Source organism: Zalophus californianus, chromosome 17, assembly GCF_009762305.2.
Source record: "Zalophus californianus isolate mZalCal1 chromosome 17, mZalCal1.pri.v2, whole genome shotgun sequence".
In the NCBI taxonomy this organism is placed as follows: Eukaryota; Metazoa; Chordata; class Mammalia; order Carnivora; family Otariidae; genus Zalophus; species Zalophus californianus.
The window spans coordinates 29764043-29789087 of NC_045611.1; the positions used below are offsets into that span (position 1 = coordinate 29764043).

Below are 25045 nucleotides of genomic sequence, written 5' to 3' on the forward strand. Positions count from 1 at the left end.
ATCCTGCCTTTATGAATATTTGATGAAGAAAGGTTAGATCCATAGCTGGTAAATTATAAGAAATTATGTCCATCATGTGACTCTGTCAGCAAAGGTTAATACAAATGGGTTGGGACTTAGTTGGGATGACAACGCAGATTAAAAAAGATTTGTCCTGTCCTCACTGCAATTAGTTTTCTCCTATTATTAGTGTAACAGAGTTGATCATTAGGATTACGGCAATAGAACAAATGTTCAGTGAAATCATTCTGTGTTTCAGACTCGCACTGCATTTTTACAATAAATTCTTCATCTCTACTAATCTTGCCCTTAATTGTGTGGTTGCTGTGGGCAGGATCCAATTATTAACTCTTTTGATCCTACGATGCCCTTGCCATCAAGCATGCTGATTACATGCAGACCGAACGGGGGATCCTACGTTTTTCTGCCGCTGGATACACAGATCTCGTGGTTCGTTTAGTGCATGCAGAAAAATGGTTAGTTTTGCTCAAATAACAGCTCCGGTCGGGCGTGAAACTGTTTATAATTGTGTTATAGGATTTTGCCCAGGTTTAAGGGCTTCTTGGGGCTTCCATTATGAACCTCATTTTTCAGGTATTTATGATTCGTTTTCCACTCTTAAAAATTCTGAATTAGGCTTAACATTCTCTGCTTAGAGGCCTCACTGTTGTTGCTGTTATTATTATTATTTTGCAAAGGGGATTAAGGGAGTCCTCCCACATTCTTTGTACCAAGGCAGAGAGTGTAATTGATGTCAAGCCCGGTAAGCCCGGATGTAGAACAAATGGCTAGAGGCATGATTTCTCCAAGTGGCAGTCCAGATTTCCCAGGGTACCTTCGTGCTCCTTCGACAAAGCTGAAGAACTTGAAGATGGAAGGCGGACGGAGGGTGGGATGAATAACCACCCACTACAGAGAGACACACCAGATGGCACGTAAGTCTCCAGCCATCCCAGACCAGGCCCTACATAAGTAGAAACAAACTTGGACAACGTGGCGCCAGCTCACTTAGCTTTGCTATGCTTCTTCTGGAAAACTCCACCACCCTCACCTGAGGTCATCCTTTCTTTGGATGCTTTGAATTTCATACCTTTCATAGAGTTGCTATGTGTTTTTCAAATGAGGGATAGGGCTGAAGGAATGTGTGAAGATCCACAGAGGACAGAGGGAAAGGCAACTAGGACTCGTGCCAACGGAGGGCTCGCGATGGAGTGGCAGATGCCGAGGATGGAGCGTGCTCGCAAGAGAAAAAGGAAATGAAGAAATAAACATCTAAACACATTAATGGGACACATACTAATAAATCAAGAGACCCTAGAGGTCCCATGCAGAGGACAGTGTTTTTTTCCAAATCTAAAGTAAGGCTAGAAAATATGGAGAACGAGGGAAAAACTATCTTGGGAAGGGTTAAATGTGACAGCCAAAAGAGTAATTGGAATTGTCATGCCTGGAGCAATTTCACTGTGGAAGCAGTGTCTAAGCAAGGTCCACTGAGAGTCCCCCGAACTGAAGCAAACACGCTCCCCACACTCACCGTCATCCCAAAGTAGGAAATTTAACACATCAGGGAGCCTGCTGGATTATCAGATCAACCAATCAATACCATTGACAATATTTCTGCCTAAAAGCATGAGGGAGCAGTAAAGTAAGGCACCAGGGCGTACGGGATCTTTGCCAATACATTACCTTGGACCTTTGACTCCTGCCACGGGCCCAAGAGGCACATGACTTTTCTTCCCAAGACCTGGGATTTTCTGCCTAAGTAACTTTGACCCGCTTGGGTTGAGTCAATTGCATCCTTCATTAGGAACTGGTACAGGTGACGTATGCAAATGGCCCAGGCCCAGTCTCCCAGGCATCTGAAGCAGCATGTCGGGTCATGCCATTACCCGCTTCCAGTGGCCCTCCCCACCAGACTCCGTAAATCTCAGCTGTGTGTGCAATGGCGCCGGACTCAGTGGGATACAAATAGCTTCTCCATGTATCTGGATGGCTCTGGAGACCCGAGCTACCTGAAGAGTTGTGTCCCCTCTGTGTGACCTGTACCTGGTGGCTCTGAAAAGACATTTGGGCCCCTCTCAACTCACTGAATTTAATGCTCCAGAAAGCAACTAGATGTCATCAGTGAGATGAAGCTAACTCAGAGAGACAAAGAGAACACACTCTCTGTGTCCCCAAGTCTATAAAAGAGCATTTGGGGGCAATACAGAACCCACTGATCGAACCCACACCACACATGCTCTGTGGAGTCTAGCCATCTCCCCAAATGGCTCCTTTTGGTGTAGCAATCTGGAGGCTGGCCTCCAGATACCAGAAATGAACCCCCAATCTAGAAACACATCTGTAGCTGGCAGAGACAAGAACAAGGCTGTCAAGGGAAGGGGACTCACATTGGCTCGGTACCTGGTATGGACCAGTTAATTTATTTAATTTTCTTCCTCTACATAATTATTCTAACTTTAGTGATAAGAAAACTGGAGGTTTAGAAAGAGAGGTTAAATAACTTGTCCAAGGACAGAGAGAGTCCAAGGAAAGACTGGGATTCAAATCCAGGCCTGCCAGGCTCTAAACCGCTACCCCCAAACTCTTTGTGGCACCTCTGTTGCCTTGTTCCCAGCAGAGAAACAAAAGGCAGCTTACCAAATGCAGTAAAGGCAAACAGTTGAAATGTCAATGCCACCAAACCTCCGAAATCCCAGAGAAGTAGATGGCTGGACAGTGGCACACTTTGGAAGGAACCCTGGAGTTGGTATTTGATCTATTCTCAGATAGGATATATAATGGGGAGTGCAAACAGGAGATCTAAAGAGGTAAAATGCAGAACTTATGTGGACACGGATGCCTCATGGTCCACATCTGTACCAGGCATTGGGCTCTCTAACCATGACAAAGCCAAGGTTTTCTAGAACTGGCATATTATTGTAGTCCGTCTGGCTGTGCTGTAACTATTTCAAGGACTATTAAATTAAACCCTGGAGACAGTTTCCCTTAAGATAAAGGGTATGCTTTTTATTGTGCCATCAAAGGAGACCAGAAAACCTGAATCCTTCAGCTTTAAAGACAACATAATGAGATCAGAGATTTTGCTTGCAAAGAAATTAACTTTCGGTTAATTAATGAAAGTAACCTTAAACAGCGGGCATGTTGCCAACAACCAGGACACTATAATAAAAAGGAGGGGTGGTGGAGATAATGGGCTGCTTTCAAGGGGCCAGGCTCAGCAGCCCAGAAAAGAAATTTGATGAGGATGCTGCTTGTAAATTTGATCTCAAATTCTTAAGATGAACAAATAATAGTCTTATCTGTAATAAAGTCTGCTACAAATGCTTTCTTTTTGCCCATAATTTTCTGTTCAATTTAGATAGATTTAATTAGATGTTGGTGAAACACCAGATATTTAATAAAACCCTTAATAAAAATCGAATCTATGGTACACAGAAACCGCTGTAATATAATCACAATTAAAAAAATACATTTCAGAGTATTTACCTCTTACAATTAAGAAAAAAAAAATATATATGTGACATGTTCTGTTTTCCGCTCAAGGGCTAAGAAGGCAAACCCAATAAAAAGCAAACAAACAAACCCCAAACTGCAACCCTTTCTCCTTTCTCATAAAGTTTGTATTTACAGGTTTTCTTTTGTTCGTTGCAATCAAAAGAGCCCCTCGAACCTGAACGAGGGCATTGAAGAATGATCCCCCTCACCTCATAAAGATTTTTAAACTAAAATTTGCTTATCATGAGAAATTGACTCTTAAAGATTCTTGAAATTGTATGAGAAACAGGATGGTCCCCTACCTTTGTTGAATCTAATCATAATTTTTCTGTTCCAGACTATCAGCAAACTCTGAAGTGATGATAAGGCTCTCTCCTGCCTAAGTCCAAGAGTATAATAAATTAAGAGAGCATGAGGGACCTCGAAGCCCATCTGAAGGTGATGTTAAGGACATTTTAAGCATATACCCTGAATCTCTAATACCTTGACCAGTCTAGGCAGAATTCTAGACTGAACATTCTGAGCTCCAGGTTTCACTCAATATGGCCAAATCTTAGAGGTCATGTTTCCTACACACAAAACTTGGGAATTGGTGGGAATGTTGGTTTCCCAACATACGGTGTTGCTCCTAAGTTCCCAGCCTCTGGCTCGAGAATTAAGAACTGAGATCTGGAGAGAACTGAGATGTGAGAGAATTTGGAATGGAGATCCAAACTGCACGATGCAGTGGGTGGTCTGCTTTTTTACAGGTTTACTGAAAGGAGGTGAACAGCATGGAGCGAGGGACACCGCCCTTGACTCAGCGGTTCAGAATGTATTACCTACTGGCCATGGCCCTTTCCTCAATATTCCACATTTCTTATGCTCTTCCACGATTCTTTAGGTAGAAGAATCTGACTGAATTAATTTCTCAGATAAACAAAGGGGCGGGGTGGGATTTAGCCAAGGTGGAAGAGTTAACATCCCCAGTCTGAAGGGGCATGTGGAAGCTGGTGGAAATCAGTCTGTTTTTCTGCCGTGTCTCTACCGACTAGCACCAAAACTGAAATGCCTATTGAATGAACTCTGTGTCCTTGGCCTGGGCCATGTGGCATCTCTGCTCAGGTCGGACTTGAGAAGGTCACTGTTTAATGCTTCTGGGTGTTGTGATCATCCAGATTTAATTATCAGGATGGGGTTCCAGTGGCTTCCACTGTATATAAATTTAAATAATGGCCCCTCCTCTCAGAAGGAAGGAAGTCCACAGAGTTTGCCCATCTGTTCCGAGAGGCTGTTCATTTTGAGTTTCTGATTAGATGCCTCCTACTATCCTATGCATGCCACAATCTCTAAACAACGCCATGGTGTTTGGGGGACATTTAATGATTGATAGTGCTTGTTATTTTTGGTTCAAATCGAATTCCTCTTTGGCCACTGACACGAGGGCTTGGCATGGACTGAACATGGCCAGTGTTTGCTGAGATACACTGTCCAGGCGGCCAGTGGGGTCTACTGGCCACTCTGGGGCCACACCGCCGCTCAAGAATGTGTCCTGATTGGGTGTCAGATTGGATTTCATTTCTGTGTCTGCCATGCCAAAATCCGCATGGCTGGCTTCACCACTCACACAAGTCCAACCCCAGATTGGGCTGGAGGATAAGAGCAACTGGGGACATCCCACAGGGTTCCTGGAAAATGGAATGAGGATGTAGTAAGAAAACTATCTGAAATAATATCTAATTGCCCCCTTTGGGAAGTGGGGGGGGGGAAGGGGGTGGGGTCACACACAAGCCCTTGGGTTTCTTCCCAGTGTGCACGGACTTGTCAGTCACCTCCTCCTCTCCCCTCTACAAGTTGGCTTCACCTGCTCGGTAGCCTTGCTGTTCCCAGAGACAAGAGACACATTCTTCTGTTACACACACACACACACACACACACACACACACACACACACACACACACACATACACATATTCACAAGCTGATGTGCTTCTAGGTCCAAAAAGCCAAAAAGGGGAAAAAAAACCCCAATCCCTTTTTTGGTAGAAATCACAGAGGCAGTCTCTGCAGCTTTTTAAAATATTAACATTATAATGAGGAGACATGAGGTTTTTGCTCCACTTGTGGGTTTCACACAACATCCTGCCTCAACAGGATCTTTTGGAGCCCAGGACGCCTCCAAGCACGACCTGTTCTTCCAGCGGGATGTTGACTTTTGTGGTCTATTAAGCAAGCAATGCATAAGTCAAAGTATACTCTTCCAGGAGAACACAGGCACAAGTGCTTTAGGCCAAACTGTACATAAGTCAGTCCCCTTCCTGGGTTTGCTCAAGAGAATGCTCCCTAACAGGACCAGGATAATGGCAAACTTTGGTGTTCAAACAACAATTAGCCAGCAGGTCCCCCAAACCACCTAAGGAGTCTATCTGTGCTTCTGGGGAAGTCACCAAGGCTCTTGGGCGGTGGGCCCTGCAGACTGATAGTCAAGGCAACCCAGCTCTGGCTTCTTGGTGTGCCTAACAAGCCCTCACCATCGGCAGCTGAGCCGCAGTAGCTGAGATCCTGAGCTTTGAAATCTAATAGAGGCTTGGATTGGCGTCTTGACTATGTGATTGACCATGGGAAAAGTACAAAACCATGCTAAGTTTCCTTATCTCTACATGGGGCTACACATATCTATTTCAGAGACGCTGTGAGGCCCCCATGGGATCACGGATATACAGTGCATGACACAAAGCCTGGCACACAGCAACTAGCTGGATCAACGGCAGCCTTTCTTATTAGGGTGATATCTTCCGTGGCACTTGGCGACTATAAGCCGTGACTGTTTTGGGACAGTCATTCCATTACTGTCTTTAACAGTCAGGGGTGCTTCTATTTTTATAAGCATGAAGATTAGCTTTCTCTAGCATTTCAAAGCGTGAATACCATCCTATGGTTGGTAGTGACAGCCACCTGCAACAGTGTAAGGTTCTGGCACAGGAGGTGCAGAATGGTGGTTTAGATTTTGATCAAAGATGCAGATTTCTGTCTTGGCTTGAGAAATGGGGAAGATCTGCTTATCTGGGCCAGTATTCCCCCATAATGATAACTGGCCAGAGCTGAGTGATGGCTACACCTTTTAGATGGGACGCACACACTCCAGTCTGAAACAAATCCCACCTCCCCATGCTTGGCCTGCTTCATCCTCTGTATTACCAGGTCCTGCTCCAGTCCATGGGCTGTAGAAGAGCCAGCCCGCTGCCGTCATCATTAGCCATCCGCTGGTTGGCTATCTGGCTTCCTCCACAATTCTGCCATGTTGCTTTCCGAAGTTTTAGTTCAAAAGGGCCTTGGAGTTGCTTCAGTATTGTCTCATGCGTCACCCCACTCCACAGTAGTTACGTGGGTGGCATCTACATGCTCTCCCCAGGGTGACCATCAACAACTGGTCTGTCCATCATCTGTTTGCTCTGCTGACTCTCAGCACACTTACTTATATATTTCCTTTTGTGGGGCTAGCCCTGGCTTCACTTTGAGGCCAGTTCAGACCCAGAGAATGTGGGGAGATATCAGATCATAAAGCTCGGAATCAAGCTTCATTCTTGGTTTGGCCCATCTTGTGCCTATATCTCCTTATTATCATGGGTTATGTTAGCAGCCACTGAATTCACTTGTGAACACCCCCTTCCCCCCTGCCCCCGCCATTTCCAGGGACATACTTAGCATACCTGACAGCCGAAGAACATCATTTATTACACCCCTCTCCTCTATATAACAAAATTATTCTCAGTAACAACCATATAATACTCACTGATAATTATGGTCTTGATTTATTCTTTAGTTTCAAATAAGTAATTAACAATGAAAGAATAAATTTCAACTGAAAAATATTATTCAAATTCAGTCAAAGAGTCTGTGCGGAGAATTAAATTTTCATTTACCAAATTAACATTACTACCCAGAGTAGTCTGTAAACTGGTTCACTGTTTTAAACCAAAATACCAACTTCAGTGGTCACGTGGTACGACAGAGTCGAAGGATCCCCAACTGTGGTTTCTTTGACTTAATCGTTGCCTATCATCGGTCATTTTCAATCCACTGTGTAGATGCAGGAAATATGTGGCACCATAGTGGTTGGAGACATAAACTACACATGAGGCGAGCTCAAACAATTCCAAATGGCAATGAACTTACTCTGAAATGGACAGGCATAGCTGAGTCTCTGTGCGTCAGTTGCTGATGCTATAACTAAGAATCCTCTGAATTAATGTCTATGTAGAATACTATGTTTATTGAAGGATATGTTACTAAAATGTGCTAATTTGGGGCACCTGGGTGGCTCAGTCAGCTGAGCATCCGACTCTTGGTTTCAACTCAAATCATGATCTCATGGTCATGAGATCGAGCCCCGCGTCGGGCTCTGGGCTCAGTAGGAAGTCTGCTTGAGATTCTTTCTCTCCCTCGCACTGCTCCCCACCCTGGCTCACACAGTCTCTCTAAATTAAATAAACAAATGTTTTTTAAAAATGTGCTCATTTGAAGCCTACATATATATATAGTATAACACATATTAGAAATTTATATAATACAAAAATATATAAAATAATAAACATACATATTAGAAAGCTTCACAAGTAATTCAGAAATTGTATAGAAATGAGATCAACAAAAGAGTTTTGTAGAGAGGAGTCCTCTATCACTGGTGTTGTTTAGAACTGACAGAAAATGGTGATAGTGAGAAGCAGATTGGCTCTTGTCAGTTTTATTATTGTTTTTAGATCTTCCACAGACAATGCAGGCTTTATTGCCAGCAAGGAGTGGGGAGAGGGAGAGCTGGGCGGACTGTTCCCACTACTCACCCTTGGTACATCCCTGCCCATCTCTTAATTTGATTTCTGCTTTTTAGTGTTAAGACATTTTGGTCTGGTTTCCTGACCCCTTTTGGCCCAGAACTTTGGTCTGAGTCTTTGATCTTCTCCTCCCAAATCCACTAATCTGGACTCTTGATCCACCTGCCTGCCATTCTGGTCTCCAGGCCTTGCTTGCCTCTTCCTGCGGACTCAGCTCCCCACACCAAACCCCATACCTACCTGTGCCCTTGCTATCTGCTTTTCTCAGATACCATCCTCTGCCTTTGATGATTTCTCTGAACACGGACACTTGCCTGCCTGACTGAAGGGGACTCAGCAAGCTTTCTTTCCTGTCTAGCTGGCCTCTTGGCACAAACTCCACATTGTCCTACTGTTGCCTAAATTTCAAAGTGGCAATCCTATGAAAAGCATCACCTTGATGTTAGCAGCTTGGTGGGCAAGGTGGCTGGGGATGCATACTTGGTCATACGTGATGCTAGAGAAAAACTGCTCAAGAGAATGGACGATTTACCAATGGCAGCCAAGCTGACCAATATCAAGGCTAAAACAGGTGACAGTTCCGTAGGTGCTGGGCTTGGTCTGGGGTTTAATTCTTTATTTAACTCCATGCTGTGTCTATTGGGCTGCCAAAGGCAGCTCCAGCATTTATGATGTCCATTTCTCAGGACAGTATGTTGCCTGAAAGCAGCATTTATGGTCCTTAGTTCTGAGATGTCAATAAAATCACCTGGCCATGTGAGGGCCATCTCCAGTACAGTCTAATACAGAAGCTTATCTTATTCAGGCACAACATCAGCTTTTAATATCCTACTGAATCTGCCAATCAATCCCTGATTTTTAAGACTTCTTTGAGAGGAACCTTAGGCAGCCTGGAGTTCCTTTATACGTAACGATGATGATGCTCATAACTTTATCAGTGAATCACACATGTCAATAACCACACAGGCTGGCTAACTGAAATTGTTTTCCTCTGCTTTTGCTTAAAATTTTGACCGACTGTTATAAGAAACAAGGGCTTTCGGAAAAGGCAGTGGTTGTGCCTCATCATTCTGGAAAATTAAGACAGAGTTTCAATATTTAATTCTAAATCCTAAGCATCCATTACTAGCACACATGCCTTTACTTATTTGCAGCAAAAGGAATATTAATCCTAGCCTTTCATCCTGTTTCAAATGAAATAATACCAATTTTTCATTTTAAGGAATGGCTCTGACAAGCTAAATAATGATTGCATCCTATTTACTTAGTCCCCCAAATCTGACAAAATATCAGCATGCAATCATGCAGGTTGCTTAACTCCATATGATAATTTATATGTATATAATATATACACAGCATTACAGGGCGTGTATATATGTAATACACAGATGTGTGTAAACATGCAGAAACAAACAGATATGTGTATATAAAATACATAGGACATGGACAGTTTCAAGGTCTGTGTCATAGGCTATCAACAGTTATATCAGTGTGTTTGAAAACGGTATTCAAATGATGTTCTGATACTCTTTTCCATACATGCTTGCTTTGTGCTGTTCAAATGTTGCTCATTTCTGTATAGCTATTATATGTTTCTAGGATGCTGCTTTGAAAAATCTGGGCCACCTTCAAAGATTTTATAAAGTGACTCCTTTATTCTCAAGAAGAGGAGAAAGGCAGGTTAATCATCTATTGACTCCTCAGCCTTATTACTGGCATAAAGCTCTGGCTTTGCTAAATATCCACTTTTTAGTTACCTAACAAACATACATCAGCAGGAGGTGCAGATAAAGATCGAAAGATTAAGCTTTGTCACTCAAATGATAATTAAAAAGAGTATTTTAAACACACTGTAAATATACACAAGCCATCATAAAATCATCAAAACCCTGCCAGAGCTCACCACCTCCAGAGTATATAGATTATCAGGGAGAGGGATATTGATGTTAAGTCCTGCTTGTCTTGGAAGATTGTCATTAACTGTCCCAAGCCTGCACTCAGCCAGCCACCTGAGCTAGGGGAAGACAGGAGGACCTGGCTTCACACATTCTCGTGGTAGATTAGTGGGATTTGGAATGAGCCGTTTAATATGCATTTAATTGTGATCCCTTTCTATTCAACCCCAAGATTCCTTAAAATATATTATTCCAAGTACTTAAATAAAAACAACAGAAATTGAGGTTCTGTTGTCCTGCTTTTAAAAAATCATTTCACATCCAGGAAAGATTTAGTAAAACAGATTAATTTCTCCTAAAAATTTCATTTATAACATGTCATAAAAAGACACATGAGGCCATGTATATTAGAAGCTTGCAGTAACATCACCTTTCATAAAAAGAAAAGCTTGTCATCACAATCTTATTAGGATGTCATGCATTGTTAAACTGGTAAAATATTTCTGTATATTCCAATTAGTGCGACCATCTACTGGCACAGACATTATAGAGAAAACTATCTTCTTTAAAAAAGTCCTTTCCACTGGGAACTAATCCTTTGTTGGACAATTCAGAGAACGTTATTTAGAGATTTTAATTGCTCAGTTGATCTGTGGCTGGATCTCAATAATCAAAACAATAAAATTGTTGGTTTCTTTTTTTTTTTTTTTTGACAACTGTAATAAAATGCTGGTAGTGTCCTGGGATAGTTAACTCAAGCTGGACTGACACTGTCAGATTCTTTTTCATATATCTTTTTTATCAGAGTGAAACTCCCTATTTCTTAAAAAGTAAAAAGTACATTAATGACATTGCCATTATCAACAGATATTCCAAATATTGCTTAACGTCTACCTGAAAAATCCAAACTGATTATAAGAACCTAATCTGATTATCTATGAAATGGGCCTATAATTAAAGAGGGCGCGTTCTGCATGGAGCACTGGGTGTTACACGCAAACAATGAATCATGGAACACTACATCAAAAACTAATGATGTAATATATGGTGATGAACATAACATAATAATAAAAAAAAGAAAAATATTCTTCAAGTCAATTAGGAAAAGCCAAACATTCCAATAAAAATGGGCAAAGCCACGGATAAATTATTTCACAAGAGAAGAAACAGAAACAGCTATTTAAATATGAGAAAAAGCCTCTACCTCATTAGTAATCAAAATGATGTACTGTTTTCCTAATCTATGAAACTGAAACAGTTCACGTGCGCACGCGCGCGCGCGCGCGCACGCACGCACGCACACACACACACGCACACACGCACGCGCACACACACACACACACACACACGCGCGCGCACACACACACACACACACACACACACACACACACACACACACACACACACACACACACACACACACACACACACACACACACACACACACACACACACACTGTTTCCAGTACCGGGGAAGGTGCAGGAAAACAGGCATGCTCACAGACTGCTGGGGGAGACTATATAATTGGTTCAACCTTTTGGAAGAACATTCTGGTAATATGTGTCAGAAGCCTTAAAAATGTGTGTATCCTTTGACCCAGCAATTCAATTTCTAGGAATTTATCCGAAGGTGATAAATATTCACACAAAATGCTCAGACAAGGATATTCATCCCAGCATTTCATATGATAAGGGAAAAAGAGGAAAACAACCTAAATGTCCAAGAGTAGGAGAAAAATTAAATAAAGACGGCATATTTATACCAGTTTCTATTAACAATCATGTTCCCAGGGAATGTTTAAAGAACTGAAAAACCACCTGTGATATAGGAAGTGAAAACAGGTTTTCACTTCCTATATCACAGGCGGTTTTTCAGTTCTTTAAACATTATATTATATATACTTAGTATATATACATAGTATATTATAAAATACTATGGCCCAAATTTTGCTTTAAAAATATATATAAAAATATATATATGTACATATGAATGCACTGAAAAAAGATTGGAAGACAGTACACTAAAACATTCTTAGTGGTTATCATAAGGCAGTGGGGACTATAGGAGGCTTTTCTTTTCTGTCTTATACTTCTCTGGATTTTCGAAAAATAATTTTAATTAGCACAGATAAAATAACTTAAAACATGCTCATTGAAAAAGCAAACTCAGAAGTACTGAGCCTTAAAAATGTTACTATTATTTTCTAAATAATAAATAATAAATAACGTCCATTCAGGTAGACGTTACCTTATGAAAAGTCCATGTAGATCTAAATAAGTTTCTTCCTTTTTTGGGAGAAGAGTCTGGAGTATCTACGCAATGACATAGTTTACAGAAATGTGGAAATGAGGCATTTACAAAAGTTTACAAGGGTAGAACTGGCAGTTGGGATGGTCAGGTCCCTGGCCTGAAAAAACAGTTTGTCCATTATACAATGTTAACCCACCGGACAGAATGCAGGACACCCAAAACATGAAATTTGGTGCCAAGGGAAACTGAGTATTTGGTTTGGCACAAACAACTGGCTATTAATAACAGCCGATAGGAGAAACACAAATCGGCCATGAATTTGCACTCGATTTTGATTTTAAAGTTCTATAAGGGTGGAAATTCTTATTTTAAATACTCATATTTAAAAAAAAAAAAAAAAGAGTTCTGGCAACCACCAGCTTTCCCATTCCCACCTTCTCAACCCCCAACCACATGTGGGGGCACTTTCTGCTTCCTTTCTCAGGGACAAAGAAGCCACTGGCTTGAACTCGGGGACCACATGCATTACTGAAAACCCAGGCCGAGCTTGACCGTGAAGACCATTATGACCTTGCTGAGGTGAGATGCTTCAAAGTCTTAGGACCTCTCACTCTGAGAGTAAAAATTAATTCATCCACTTACTAAAGAGAGCAGAGAGCCATCTTACTCTCTAACTTAATCTGTCTCCTGTCCATCAGCCCTGCTTCTACACTGTTTCTTTTCTACTGGTTTCCATTTGGGTAAAGAGGCATCCTGACTCTTGAGAAAGCCATTTGCTCTGGTCTGTTTGCAGGATGAAGGCATGGGGGATGCAACAGGATGTATGGGAGGAGAAAGCGAACTGTTGGCAGGTCAACAATTATTGATGTATTGAGCGAGCACCTACTATGTGCTGGGTGCTTTCCATTCTTTTTTGAGTGCATGATCTCATGTGATTTTGCATATCCCACAATACCAAAGTCCTTCTGTCCTCAAACCCCAGCCAGGAGCATTCTTTGGGACTGTCAACATTCAAGAATATTTCAAAACACCAAGTTTAAAGAGCTAATTCAGCCACAGGTTTCTTAATTTTTAAAACCAGGGGATGATTTAGATCCGAGGCCAACGGCAGGAGGTATAACAGCGGCCAGCTCTTTCTTCTGAGCCAGGCAGAGGGGAGCTCCTCTCAAACAGGAAGTCCATTGTGGCACCTGCAGCCAGTCTGGGAGCTGGCTGATTAACATAAGGGCGGGGGCAAAGCTAGAGCCGGGGCAAAGCTAGGGCACGGGTGAAGGAAGATGGACAGCCTGTCTCGGAACCAAGCCTGGCATCCTGATTTCTGAGTTTGCTTTTTGTTTCAAAGCTCCAGATTTCCCAATTCAGATGCAGAGCAGAATCCTCTGTCCCCATCCCCCACGCAAGCCTGCAAGGACCCCCCACCCCATCTCCGCATACTGCTTGCTAAGCGGCTGCAGTATAAATAACTGGAAGGAACGCTTTATGCTTGGCCACCCCTCCAGCAGGAGACAACTGGCTTTCTTGGTGGTGTTCAGCAAGCCCCACCGAGCCACCCCCGACGCCTCATTAGAACGCAAGGCACTCCTGCCAGCCCTGGGCGCTGGATGCTAGCTGCCTGTGGTCTGCATCTATAGTCGTGACAGACGGCCGAGACTGTTGCCTTCCGCTGAAGACCAAGTACATGATCCACTGCAGTTAATCAATAGGATAATGGAATGAATCAATAGGAAAGATTTTTAGAAGGTCTTAATTAAAGAAACACTTGCAGATACAAATGATGTCTTCAATGTATTGATAGTGCCAAGGTGAGGGGTTAAACACAAACAAAACCATCAACTTTATTTTGCCAGCATGCCTTCCACAAGAGAACAACCTAGCAGCCTCCTGGCCCCAGGGTCGGCCCATTAATCAGTCCCTTGTCAATTCCATGGCCACACTGTATGGGAAAATTAGGCTATGATCAAAAATTTTAATTACTAAACAGCAGCTCGAACAATGAAAAATAGACATGCGCCCCCTGTCTGGCCTTCCTTGGCCCCTAAAGTGGGAGCAGCATTCCCCATAAAAACCAGTTCCTGCAGACAAACTCCCCGCCTGATGCGGCGCACAGAAATTAGAATAATTAAAGAAAGCCTAAATTGATGGATCCCATTTAGGCAGGGGAATTCTCCAGTGAGCCTTCTACTCAAACATGTTACATCAATATTTTTGATTCCCTCGATGGTCCTGCGCTAGGTACTGGTTTAAAGAGACATCAATCTGTGATGTCAGCATTTATCTAATGAACCTTCAAAAATCAATGTCCAGGATGGCCCGTTACATGCAGGCACCCAATTTGTCCACTCTCCCAGCCTTACTGGCTAAACCTGGACCCATAACCACAGCGGACGTGGACTCGAGTGGTAGGTGGGATGGTCAGACCAGAAGAGGCTGGGATTACACAGTCTGTTTCACCCCGGGGGAGGGGGGCGGTGGGGGACACTCATGCAATGCGCAGACACAACAAGGAAGCCAAGATCCCCTTCTGAACTTTCCAGGGCCTCCGGGCTCGGGACATGTCTATCCTAAAACGATCTGCGTCTTCCCATCATCCCCCCTCCCGATGTACCTTTCCCTCCCATGGTTCCCATTCCCTTTACTGTTGCTTGACAGGATTTTGGTCCCCTTCCTGACAGCTCGGGTAATTTCCTGCTTTTTGGGTTACTCGACCGGGATTCCCATTTCGCTCCACTCAATGGGAGGTCCATGTCTACTTCCCCCTTGTTGGTGTTTATGCTCAACTCACCCTCACCCTTCTGGTAAGAGGACTCCTTGACACTGATATCTTGACACCGTAACAGGCAGAAGAGAGGGCCCAAGTTTGTTTCGCTCCTTTTTGCCTCTTTAAAATAAATTGGCCTGGACCGGCTGCCACGAGGCTGAGTTATTTCAAGTGCATAACTCACGGTGACAGGTATGCCATTCACCATGCCAGGATTGGGTCTGCCTTCTGATCTCGGCTTTTACGCGTGGCCGTTCTCCCTCTCTTGACCGCGAGAGTCAGTCCTGAGCGCAGTGTGGAGCTTGGACAGTTGTAAGATGTGTTGTGTGGGCTGAATTAGTTGTTGTACAATTCCTGTCTATCTCATCGAAAACAGCTTTCAGCGGCCCCTCGTGCCAAGTTTGAGTCCAATTAAACTACAATGAAAGGTACCATGATTTCATTTGCTTGGATTGTCACATTTCAGAAGTTCAGTAGCCTGCAAAATGTTCGCTGTCTCTCATTAAGCCAGTTCCAGCAACTGTGTAAAGGCTCTAATTTAGCTGCTTTTTATGCTCTGCTTTCAGCCCTGAAGATGGCTGCCTGCAGGGAAGGATCCGAAGCCACCCGAGGTCTCAGGAAGTGTTTCTGACCACAGAAATGGAAAATGCTCGAGAAGAGCACAACTGGCCCTGCAACAAAACTAAGGTAATATTCTAAAGGCTCCTGTTAATGTTTTCTAGCATTATTCTGGAAGAATTCTTGCTGGAGAAAGGCAGTGTGTGTGTGTGTGTGTGTGTGTGTGTGTGTGTGTGTGTGCGCGCGCGTGCGCGCGTATGGCTGTGTTTGGGGGTTTCAGAACCCTAATTAAAGACCTGTAACTTCTTTTCCTGATAGAAGCATTTATTTCTCTAAAAACCCTCCCCAAAACATTCAGCCAAAATTTTGTTTAGCTATGCACTTAAAAATAAATTGCCTCTAATCAAAGAGTGCTATACGAAATCAGGTTTGTCCTGGAAATCTGACATGTATTAGACACTGCATAGATCTTAATTGAGTCCCAGTTGGGCTTTTGGAGGAAAAAAAAAAAAATCACCATTCTGTGGACTGTGACTATGCTAATTCCCATTATGGCTCTGCTTTGATGAGGAAATTGCTATACAGATGCCAGTGATGCAAATTACCATTTACCGACCGCTTACTAGACGCCAGGCAGTATGTTATAAGCTTACATATACTGTGGCAGTGAAGCCTCTCAAATAATCCATTTTCCAGATGAGCAGACTGAGGTACAGAGAATGTTAAGTCACTCGCTCGAAGTCATGGCTGGTGAAAGAAAGGACCAAGAATCAGACCCAGGCCTGTCTGACTCCAAAGCCCTCCTTCCTAACTGGTTTGAGCTTACACTTCAGTGGTAAAGCCTAGCACAGTCCCCAAGTGGCTTCACCAAATAAGAACTAGCAGGTGCACTGTGACGGGAGCAATGTCTGTCCTGCTTCTCTCGGATTCGAGATTAGCCCGGCACTGAGTCAGTCAATCTCCACCTCGGCTAATGCATTCACTCTGGTGGTCGGGGATCTTCTGGAGAGTTCCAATCCTTCTACTAACCTCTCCATTTTCAAAAATAACACTTCTGAGTGGGATTTTTTTTTTTCTAACTACAAAAGAAAATTTAGAAAATGTAGAAATGCCCGAAGACAAAATAAATAACCCGCAGCCCCATCACCCAGATATAATCACTCTTGGTGCAGATTCTCTATTGCTTTTTTGGGAGGGGGGCTATAAAACTTAGGATTCCAGTATTATTTGCTCTGTGCTTGGTGTTTTTCTCAATGAGTATGCAAATCCACCCAGACTACATGTCATGTCGTTCCTATGGATAAAAGTGATTATAATCACTGGATTAGGCTGGCTGCCCCCTGAACGTTAAACCTCGGGTTCTTTTAAATGTGCTGCCATCTCAACTGATTCCATGGAGGCAAAACATGGAATTTTTTTTTTTTTTTAGGCCCAGGTGGTGAGAACGGCCCCAGCTGGCTGAGAACCGAAGGTCAAAGAGGCCCCGGGTCTGGCTGAGTGTGCCAAACTCTGAATCCCAGAAGCTTAAAATGTAATCAGAGTTCCTCCTACCAGCTCCGGGAACCACGGATCTCCTAGTATTCCTTAAGGGAAAAAAAAAATTACAGAAAAAGCCCAACATAAAACTGAAGAGATCAGTTTAATGATATATGTGTAAAAAATAATCAAGATCAAAACACGCTTTCATTTTCCTGGGTAATTTTTTCTTTTTTGAAACACATATGGTTGATATTCTTGCTTGGAAGGTGGGAATGATACTTCAGACTGAAGTAGTCAAGGGTTTACAGAACCAGGATTGCTGCTCTTGGCCTGGCCCCGGGAAGGGTGTGATGAACACAATCTGAAATCAATATCAGGGAACAGTTACTGCATCTCAATGTTATTTGCAGAGATGGGCCACTGGAAGAGGAGTGGGGGAAGAGAGATATATGTCAATAGCTTTCACGAAGCACTCCACAGCCATGCACAAAGGGAGGTCAAATAACTATCAGCCGACCAATCCCCATTGTAAGTAGTAAAAATGATAAAATCAATATTATTAAATAAAAAGTTAGCACAGCTATTGAACTCTCTCATGATCTTGGCAGCACCGGGCTGAAAATGAAGGAGGCTATTTTCCAATCTCTTTAGGGGCAAATGTTTAGGATCATAAACATTTGCAAAATGTAGGGGCAGATAGATATTTCTCACATTAAACGGAGCCATGGGGACATGTGAAACAATAGGGTCAGGTAACTGTCACCTCGCCAGAAAACAATGATCCTTCCCACCCAGGTGAACAGATATTCTGAGGGCTGCTAAAGGCTGCATCGTTTAGAGCTGGACTTGGCTCTTCTGTCCTTCAGAGTGACAGGGGTCAGGCTGGCTCGGGGCTTTCCAGGAAAAGAGAAAGGTCCTATTTGCTGTCCTTTCAAATCTTGAGATTTGGAAATGCACCAGGAAAAAAAAAAAATCATGGGAGAGAAAAGAAAGAAAAAGAAAAGGAAAAGGCAAAAAAAAAAAAAAAAAAGGGAAGAAAACAAGGGCATTTGAATAGAAGAGAATTGACCTATTCTTGTCAGCCCAGAGGACTGTGGGGAAGCTTCTCCAAGCCAAGAATGTGTTCTTTGCTGCTGGCGTTGGGTGGTTAATTGTGCAAGCCCGAAGGTAGCATATAGCAGGTATTGAAAAAGATAAATTTAGACTAAAGATAGCCCAGCCAAAAATTCCTATGAAAGCAGCAAGCTCCAGTTATATCTGGAGGAGGAAGGGGGGGAAGAAAGGAAGAAAGAAGGATGTGTAAAGCTGAGTGACAGCCCATGGGCAAGGCCCCCTTTGCTGCTCTGACCTGCATCTAAACACAGAGCTGCTTAGCCTTTTGAACACCTAAAGTTGGCGTCCTTGTTTGCATTTCATAGAAACTACTATAGAAAGTAAACAAGAACCTTTGGTGAATTATTTAGCATACAAATAAACCAGCAAAGAAGGCTAAGTAGGCCTATATGAACTAACTGGATTGAAATACTCATCTGTAAATAACCCTCCAATCTGGTGCTTTCACGTACAAATACTACATGGGACATTAGACACAACTAGCTTCTAGGGATATTTAGGCTCACTAGAGAGCAATTTTTATGTCTACTGGCATCTGTGGGTAGTGATATGGACTGACTGTTAATATAACCAACATAAAATTTATGTGAACACTCACTAAAATCGCAACCCACTGTCAGACAGCTGGTGGCTGATGCGGAGCACATGCGGATTTTATATGCACTGCGTAAACTAACCTTTGCAATAAAGATTTAGCAGGTTTATTAGTTTAGGAAATCGCTATAATTAAGGATAATTCATAATGGCCGCTTATCCACTCTCCAGCAATAGCTAGCTTAATTTAGGCTCCATTTCTTGGAGCCATAAATAAGAGGGCTGCTATCTTCTGCACAGATGTGGCATTCAACCTGTTCATGTTGGCTGGTTTTTGCTTGTGTTTTCATCAAAAGCATTAGTAGATAAGACTATAAAAAGCACAGGGTTTGAAATAAATTAGCAAGAAATGCATAGGCAAAGTTTTCTTTTTTTTTTTAACTACTCAAAAAAAAAAAAAAAGTAACCTCTCCCTCCAGAGGTAAAACAATTAAAAATAAATAATCCTTTTAAAGGTATTAAAGGAACTTTCATTTACAAACCCGAGGAGAGAGAGAGTGACAGAGCAATAACATTAATGAAGGCCAAAGAAATATGAGTCTGACCTCTCTACAGTATCTCCATTTAACTGTGCATGTAATTAAAGCCTGACCTTTGCAAATGCAGCCCAGTCTGATGGGTGGCAGCTTCCCCTGCCATCCAAGCACACGCTTCGGGGATGGGAGGTTTCCATGGTGCAGGCTCTTGCCTTCAGTGTCTGCTCTCTGTCCCCACTGACAGGGACACCTTGCCTGTCGGTCCCTAGCAACGCCTGACACTCTTCTTCCATACATCTGCTCCATCTCTGGGTTACAGCCTGTGCACTTTACAAACACTCCGGGCATGAGTCAGCAAAAGGTGAGCAGTGCCCAGATGTGGGTCTAGACCAGCAGCATCTCCGTGTTGCCAACTGGGTGGGTGAGCATGCCCTAGGTGTGGGGCCCTCTGCTATGCCCTCCCTGGCCTGGTCCTGAAGAGCCGGCCACAGGAGACCTTCCCTTCTGGAGCTTTCCCCCAGGGCACTACAGCTTGGCTGTCATAGGAATTTGGAATCCTAGGAAGGGTGAGGCTCTACGGCGACTTCAGAGTAGCTTTGTTCTTGAGATTTTTCTGGACCGTGGAGTTAGTCCTGGTGTAATGGAAGGGGTGTGGGTCTAAGAGGAGGAAGGTCTGGGGTACGTTTCCCAACCATGTCACTCTTTATCTGTGTCCCCAAGAGGGCCAGTCAGCCTCCCTAAGCGTCAGCCTCCCCACTTACAAAGTGGGACATCATCACCTGTCCCACCTCGTTAGTGCACACGGACTGCTGTAAGCACTCAGGAAAACAATGCCCAGTATCTCCCAGGACCGCAAAAATGCTATGGTGAGTGGCAGCCCAGCCACTTGGCAGTGGGGTCTCTCCACCTCCGAGGTGCCCCACGGTAAAACTGTACCACTGCTATCTGCCATGTTCGCTTCACCACGTGAAGAGGATCAAGAGAAAGAACATGTGCAAAAGTGGTTAGTCAGCTCTAAAGAGCACGGCTGGGTAAGTTCTTTGAACCGGGTCTCCTCCTGATCGTTTCTAAAGGTGCTTGCTGCTGGCCCACGGGCTCCAAACACACCAAAGGTCCTCACGACCACTCAGACCAGGGGTGGACGGCGGGGAGGACTTCGAGGAGGCGGAGGTAATGCCACATGATGATGGGCCCGATGCGAAATGGGCTGGGCACATCCATCTTTTAAAAGTGTATCTTATTACCAAAACAATTTTTCCATTCCTGGGAAAGTATGAAAGGTGGCTCAGTTTTCTCTGAAGAGTTCGACCTGGGGAACAAGGGAGAGCCAATAACCAGATAAGTTAAACCCTACAGGAGAAATTTCTCTCCCAAAGTGCTTTCCTGGAGATGGTAGGTTTGGAGCTAAAACTGAGGGAGGGTATTAGCATCACGGGGCACTTTTGTACTGACAAATGCTAGTACCCAGGGCCCTGACCAGAGTTGGCACACACACTGAGCAGCAGCAAAAGCAGCCAAGGACAACAGAAAGAGTAACTGTGACAAGTGTTAGCACCAAGCTCTCAGTGGCTGGGGTGCTCCCTGCTGCCGTTCCCCACCCCCAAAATGGCCATCCGGTGAGACAGGTGGGCGGGAGGCAGACAACTTCTAAGAGTGTCTGCGCAAATCAAAGTGAGGAGATATGTTGCTGGGGCAAGACCCCTGGCTTGCATTTCATCGCAAAGGCCCTGGGAGGGAGGGTGACCTTAGCTCCCAAGTTAAGAAAAACAGTCACAGAGCTCCTGTCAGCCTACTGTGTGCTGGCTATCTGGCATGGTTTTGGGCAATCCCATGATGGCAAGTGGTTCACTCTCTTTCTTATTCACGTGCAGGCCTACGTAATCAGGTGTGCACTCGGGAGATTTATATCCCATTATGAAAGGGATCTTGGCAAAATAAAAATCTAATGCCGGGGGTTGTAAAATCTCATCCCCGAATGAGGTAGCAAGTGGGGACAGGCATTGGGTTGGCCCTTCCCCATTCCAGCACTCAGACTGAAAGTATTAGTCCAAAATGAGGAACATATTTATCAGGAAAATCTTTTATTCTTTTGAAATAGAGTTTCCTTTAGGAGTCAAAGTTCACAGGAACATTTACCATTCTGGTGCACAAATTGACATATTTAATAAGGCTTCTGGAAATTCAGAATTTAAATCACGGTTAGAATGATAGGGTCAAAACATGTCACACTGAGAACCTAGGGTCAAAACAAAAAATGTTTTCATTATAGCTGAGTTGCCCTAAAACAGTCTTAGCCTCCAAAAATTATAAGCTAAAACAAAGTATCTTAAAACCAACAAGCAGGGCCCAGGATTTTCTAAAGAAATACAAAATGGCGAGGGCCTGCCTAGACAGGAGAGTAAATGCTGAAGTACACAGCCCTCAAACAGAAGTAGTAATAGTTACAGTAGCTGTAATAGTTGGAGCTACACAAAACCATTCTGGAGGAAACAGAGTTTCAGATACACGAGTACCCTACGTTAAGTTCCCAGAAGTAAAAAGTAAGTACAATTGAGCTAGATCAAGTACATTTCCACCTTGGACAAAGGCAGGTGGCCATAGATGACAGCACAGGAATATGACAAGAGGACTCATCTGAAGGGAGAGGGAGAAGAAGCTGGCTACTGTAAGTCTTTTTTTTTATTTTACTTATTACATTAAAAACAGTCAGAACAAGGACTTGATAGACAATTCTCTGTACCCCGCATGCAGCCAGCTTATTAATGCTAACAATCCTGGTCACTGTTATAGAAAACAGATGCTTGGATATTGGTTTGCTTCCATTCCCACCTCCTGCTAAAATGCACGTAAGACACAGGACCCATCCTGTCTGAAACCTTTGGGTCCTCAATACATTTATATTCATTCCCGGGGGCCAAAATATTCTCCGTAGGTTAAAGAAAGAAAAGAGTTTCTAAATGGCTGCGCTACATCTCGAGGCTTCTGTCCCAACCCCTGACAGTGACCCGAGGAGCTTTTACTCTTACCATTTATGCTTATTTTCACCTCAAATCTATTCCATAACTTCCCAGCAATCTCAGAGGGCACAGCCAGGCATTCACGACCTCGAGAATAATGAAAACAAAGCGTATTCTGCATCGTATCAACAGTGAGATTCAAGACTGCGGGACGCAGTGCTGTTTGGATCTCAAGCCCAAGTGGGAGACAGCGGATCCAGCCCACGGCTTGTTTTTTCCAGCGATGTCCCTCAGAATTTCTCCCATTGAAGAAAAGCAGATTCCCAACCAGAAATAACAAACCTTTCCAACATAAAAGATAAATACGCGGCCCCCTGCTTCCGCCTGCCCTTCGCCTGGTACCTCTGACACCAGCAGCTTAGCAGTAATATTTTGCTAACTAGCAAAACTTGGATTCATTTCATTTGCAGATGGGGACCCCTATTGGTATGAAAAAAATCCCAGGGAAAATGGAAACGAAGCACAGTCTTCTTAACCAAATATGCCTGAACCTACCAATAAAAAGACCCAAGACCCGCAATTCCAGTTCACCAAGAAAAACAGAGTTGAAATCCTTTGCTCCGACCTGCACCAGCATCCCTCCCCGGTCCCAGGAAAGCCTGACCGCCCGCCCTCACCCCCAAACCAGGCTCTGAAGTTCACCCCCTCGCACCCCCTGCAGGAGCGCGCACATGCACGCGCACGCTTTCCTCCAGCTGCCTGTGTCACCGGGGCTGCACTCCATCTCTCTGCTGACAGATCTCCGTGTTGGGCAGGATTTCCAATCCTTCATGACTATCTATTTGTCACTGCAGGTGAGTGGTGGCACTCAGCCTGATCCCCAGCCACTTTCGCAGTTACTTATCTGTCTTTATGGATTCATCCTGTGTGTCAAGCCGCCGCATAACAGCATTACTGTCAGGGTGACAAAACTGTCCCCAGAGTGCCACAAATGATTCTCTCTCCTTCTGGCTGCTAGCAGGGGAAACAGAACAGTGACACGGCCTCGCCTTCCTCATCCTTCTCCGGCCCCAGCCTGGTTCAGCACCTCCTCCCCCACGGAGGCCCAGCTCATGGGGGGCTCGGGGCAGGGCAGCCTGCAGGGGCTCCAAAAATGATAAAGGAAAAAAGGGGGCAAGGCCAGCGTGAACCGCAGTGTCTCCGGCAAGGCGCCCAAGCTCTCGCCGTCTCCTGCTCCCAGGTGAGGCGCCCAAGTGTTTAACACCTGTCACCGAGGAAGCCAGAGAGGAGGTCCTCCCTCCTCCTCGACTCCCGAGCACACATCCGGTACTCAGTGAAGGGACCTCAAGGCTGCTAAGTGCCAGCCCTGGAAATCCCAACAGCAATGGGGGAGATTTTAACACTGTCACTCTTTTTAGAGCAGAAATATTAGCTGGAACTGATCGTCAATAATGATGGCGAGGGTACAGTGGGTGTGCCAAATGATTTGTAATCGTTTTCACGAGCTGACGGCTTCAAAAACACAGCAGCTCATTTATTTCTCTTCTGTTTTTAAAGGGAGCCCCCAGTTCCATTTTCCTCCACAGGCCTCCTTCCGAATGTAATTCCGACAGCAACGTGGTGCCCGTGGCCATGTTGCTGGGGAGGAAGGTTTCTGCGTTTCCTTGATTGGCATCCCACAACAACAGGCCCAAACTAACCCATCAAAACAAACACTGCATTTTTATGGCCACCTGAAACTCACTTGAGGACCCTGCATGAAGACATGCTAGTCCTCAACCAGGGCCACCTTCTAATGCCACTCCACGGGTTCACAGATCCCTCCAAAATCAAGGTCAGTGGCGCATAGCTCTGTTCACCAGGGCAGCCACACCGTCTTTGGGGGCTTCAGTAAGTGTTAGAAAAACAGATTGTCAACAAGACACTCTACTCACCGGGTGGGGCCGGGGATGAAGTCTGGTTGGAAGGCTTTGCTTTCCCTTTGAAAGGTCAACCGAAATACAAGTGCACACGTGCGGGCGCGCGGGCGCACACGCACACACACACACGCGCATGCACACGCGCCAGTTCAAGCGTGCCTCAAACTCCGCTTTGTTCTTATCCTGATGAGCGCTCACCGTCTGAGTTTTTTTAAATAGGTTCAATCTGATTTCTGACACTGGAAAAACAAACCTAAAAGCAATTTAGAAAACACCTGCCCGTGAAGTCAGATGGCAAAATATCTAAAGCTTCTCTCGAAATCTGTGACCTCAGAGGCTGACATGGTTTGATGGGAAATTTAATGTAATAGGCTGCGAAAGCCAAGAGGCCTGTTGTCAGCAATGAAGTCTGAAAGTTAGCAGAATTAATAACACTGTACAATGGAAGAGCCCTCAAGGGACAAGGCTGCAGAACCAGGGCAGTGGGGAAAAATGACTTTTGAAGTCATTTCACTATGACATTCTGTCATCACTGCTAAACGGAAATAAAAAATCATCCGAATCACCACATGTTTCTTTGTGTGTCCTTCCCTTATCTAATATAAAGTAATAACACCCCACCCAGGCTGGGAATGGACCCTCGAGGGATTCCGAGAGCTCCATTTTGAATCGCTAAATGCAATAAGAATAAATGCAAGTGGGAGTCTGTTTAGCAGAGAGTGATGCCTGGTCTGTT

General features: G+C 44.1%; 1 protein-coding gene and 1 long non-coding RNA gene across 3 annotated transcripts in view; one reads left to right on the forward strand and one right to left on the reverse strand.

Moving 5' to 3' along the window:
• FTO (FTO alpha-ketoglutarate dependent dioxygenase) overlaps positions 1-25045 on the reverse strand; it is a 372377-nt gene that overhangs the window by 23309 nt on the left and 324023 nt on the right. The gene's annotated exons all lie outside the window — the stretch shown is intronic.
• Positions 15423-24866, forward strand: LOC113936034. 2 transcript variants are annotated; one of them, XR_003524186.2, is made up of 4 exons: positions 15423-15641; positions 15780-15900; positions 17201-17466; positions 22505-24866. It is a non-coding gene; the product is annotated as an uncharacterized LOC113936034 (long non-coding RNA). The 2 variants fall into 2 exon arrangements; XR_003524185.2 differs by lacking the exon at positions 22505-24866 and having other exon boundaries at positions 15434-15641; positions 17201-17470.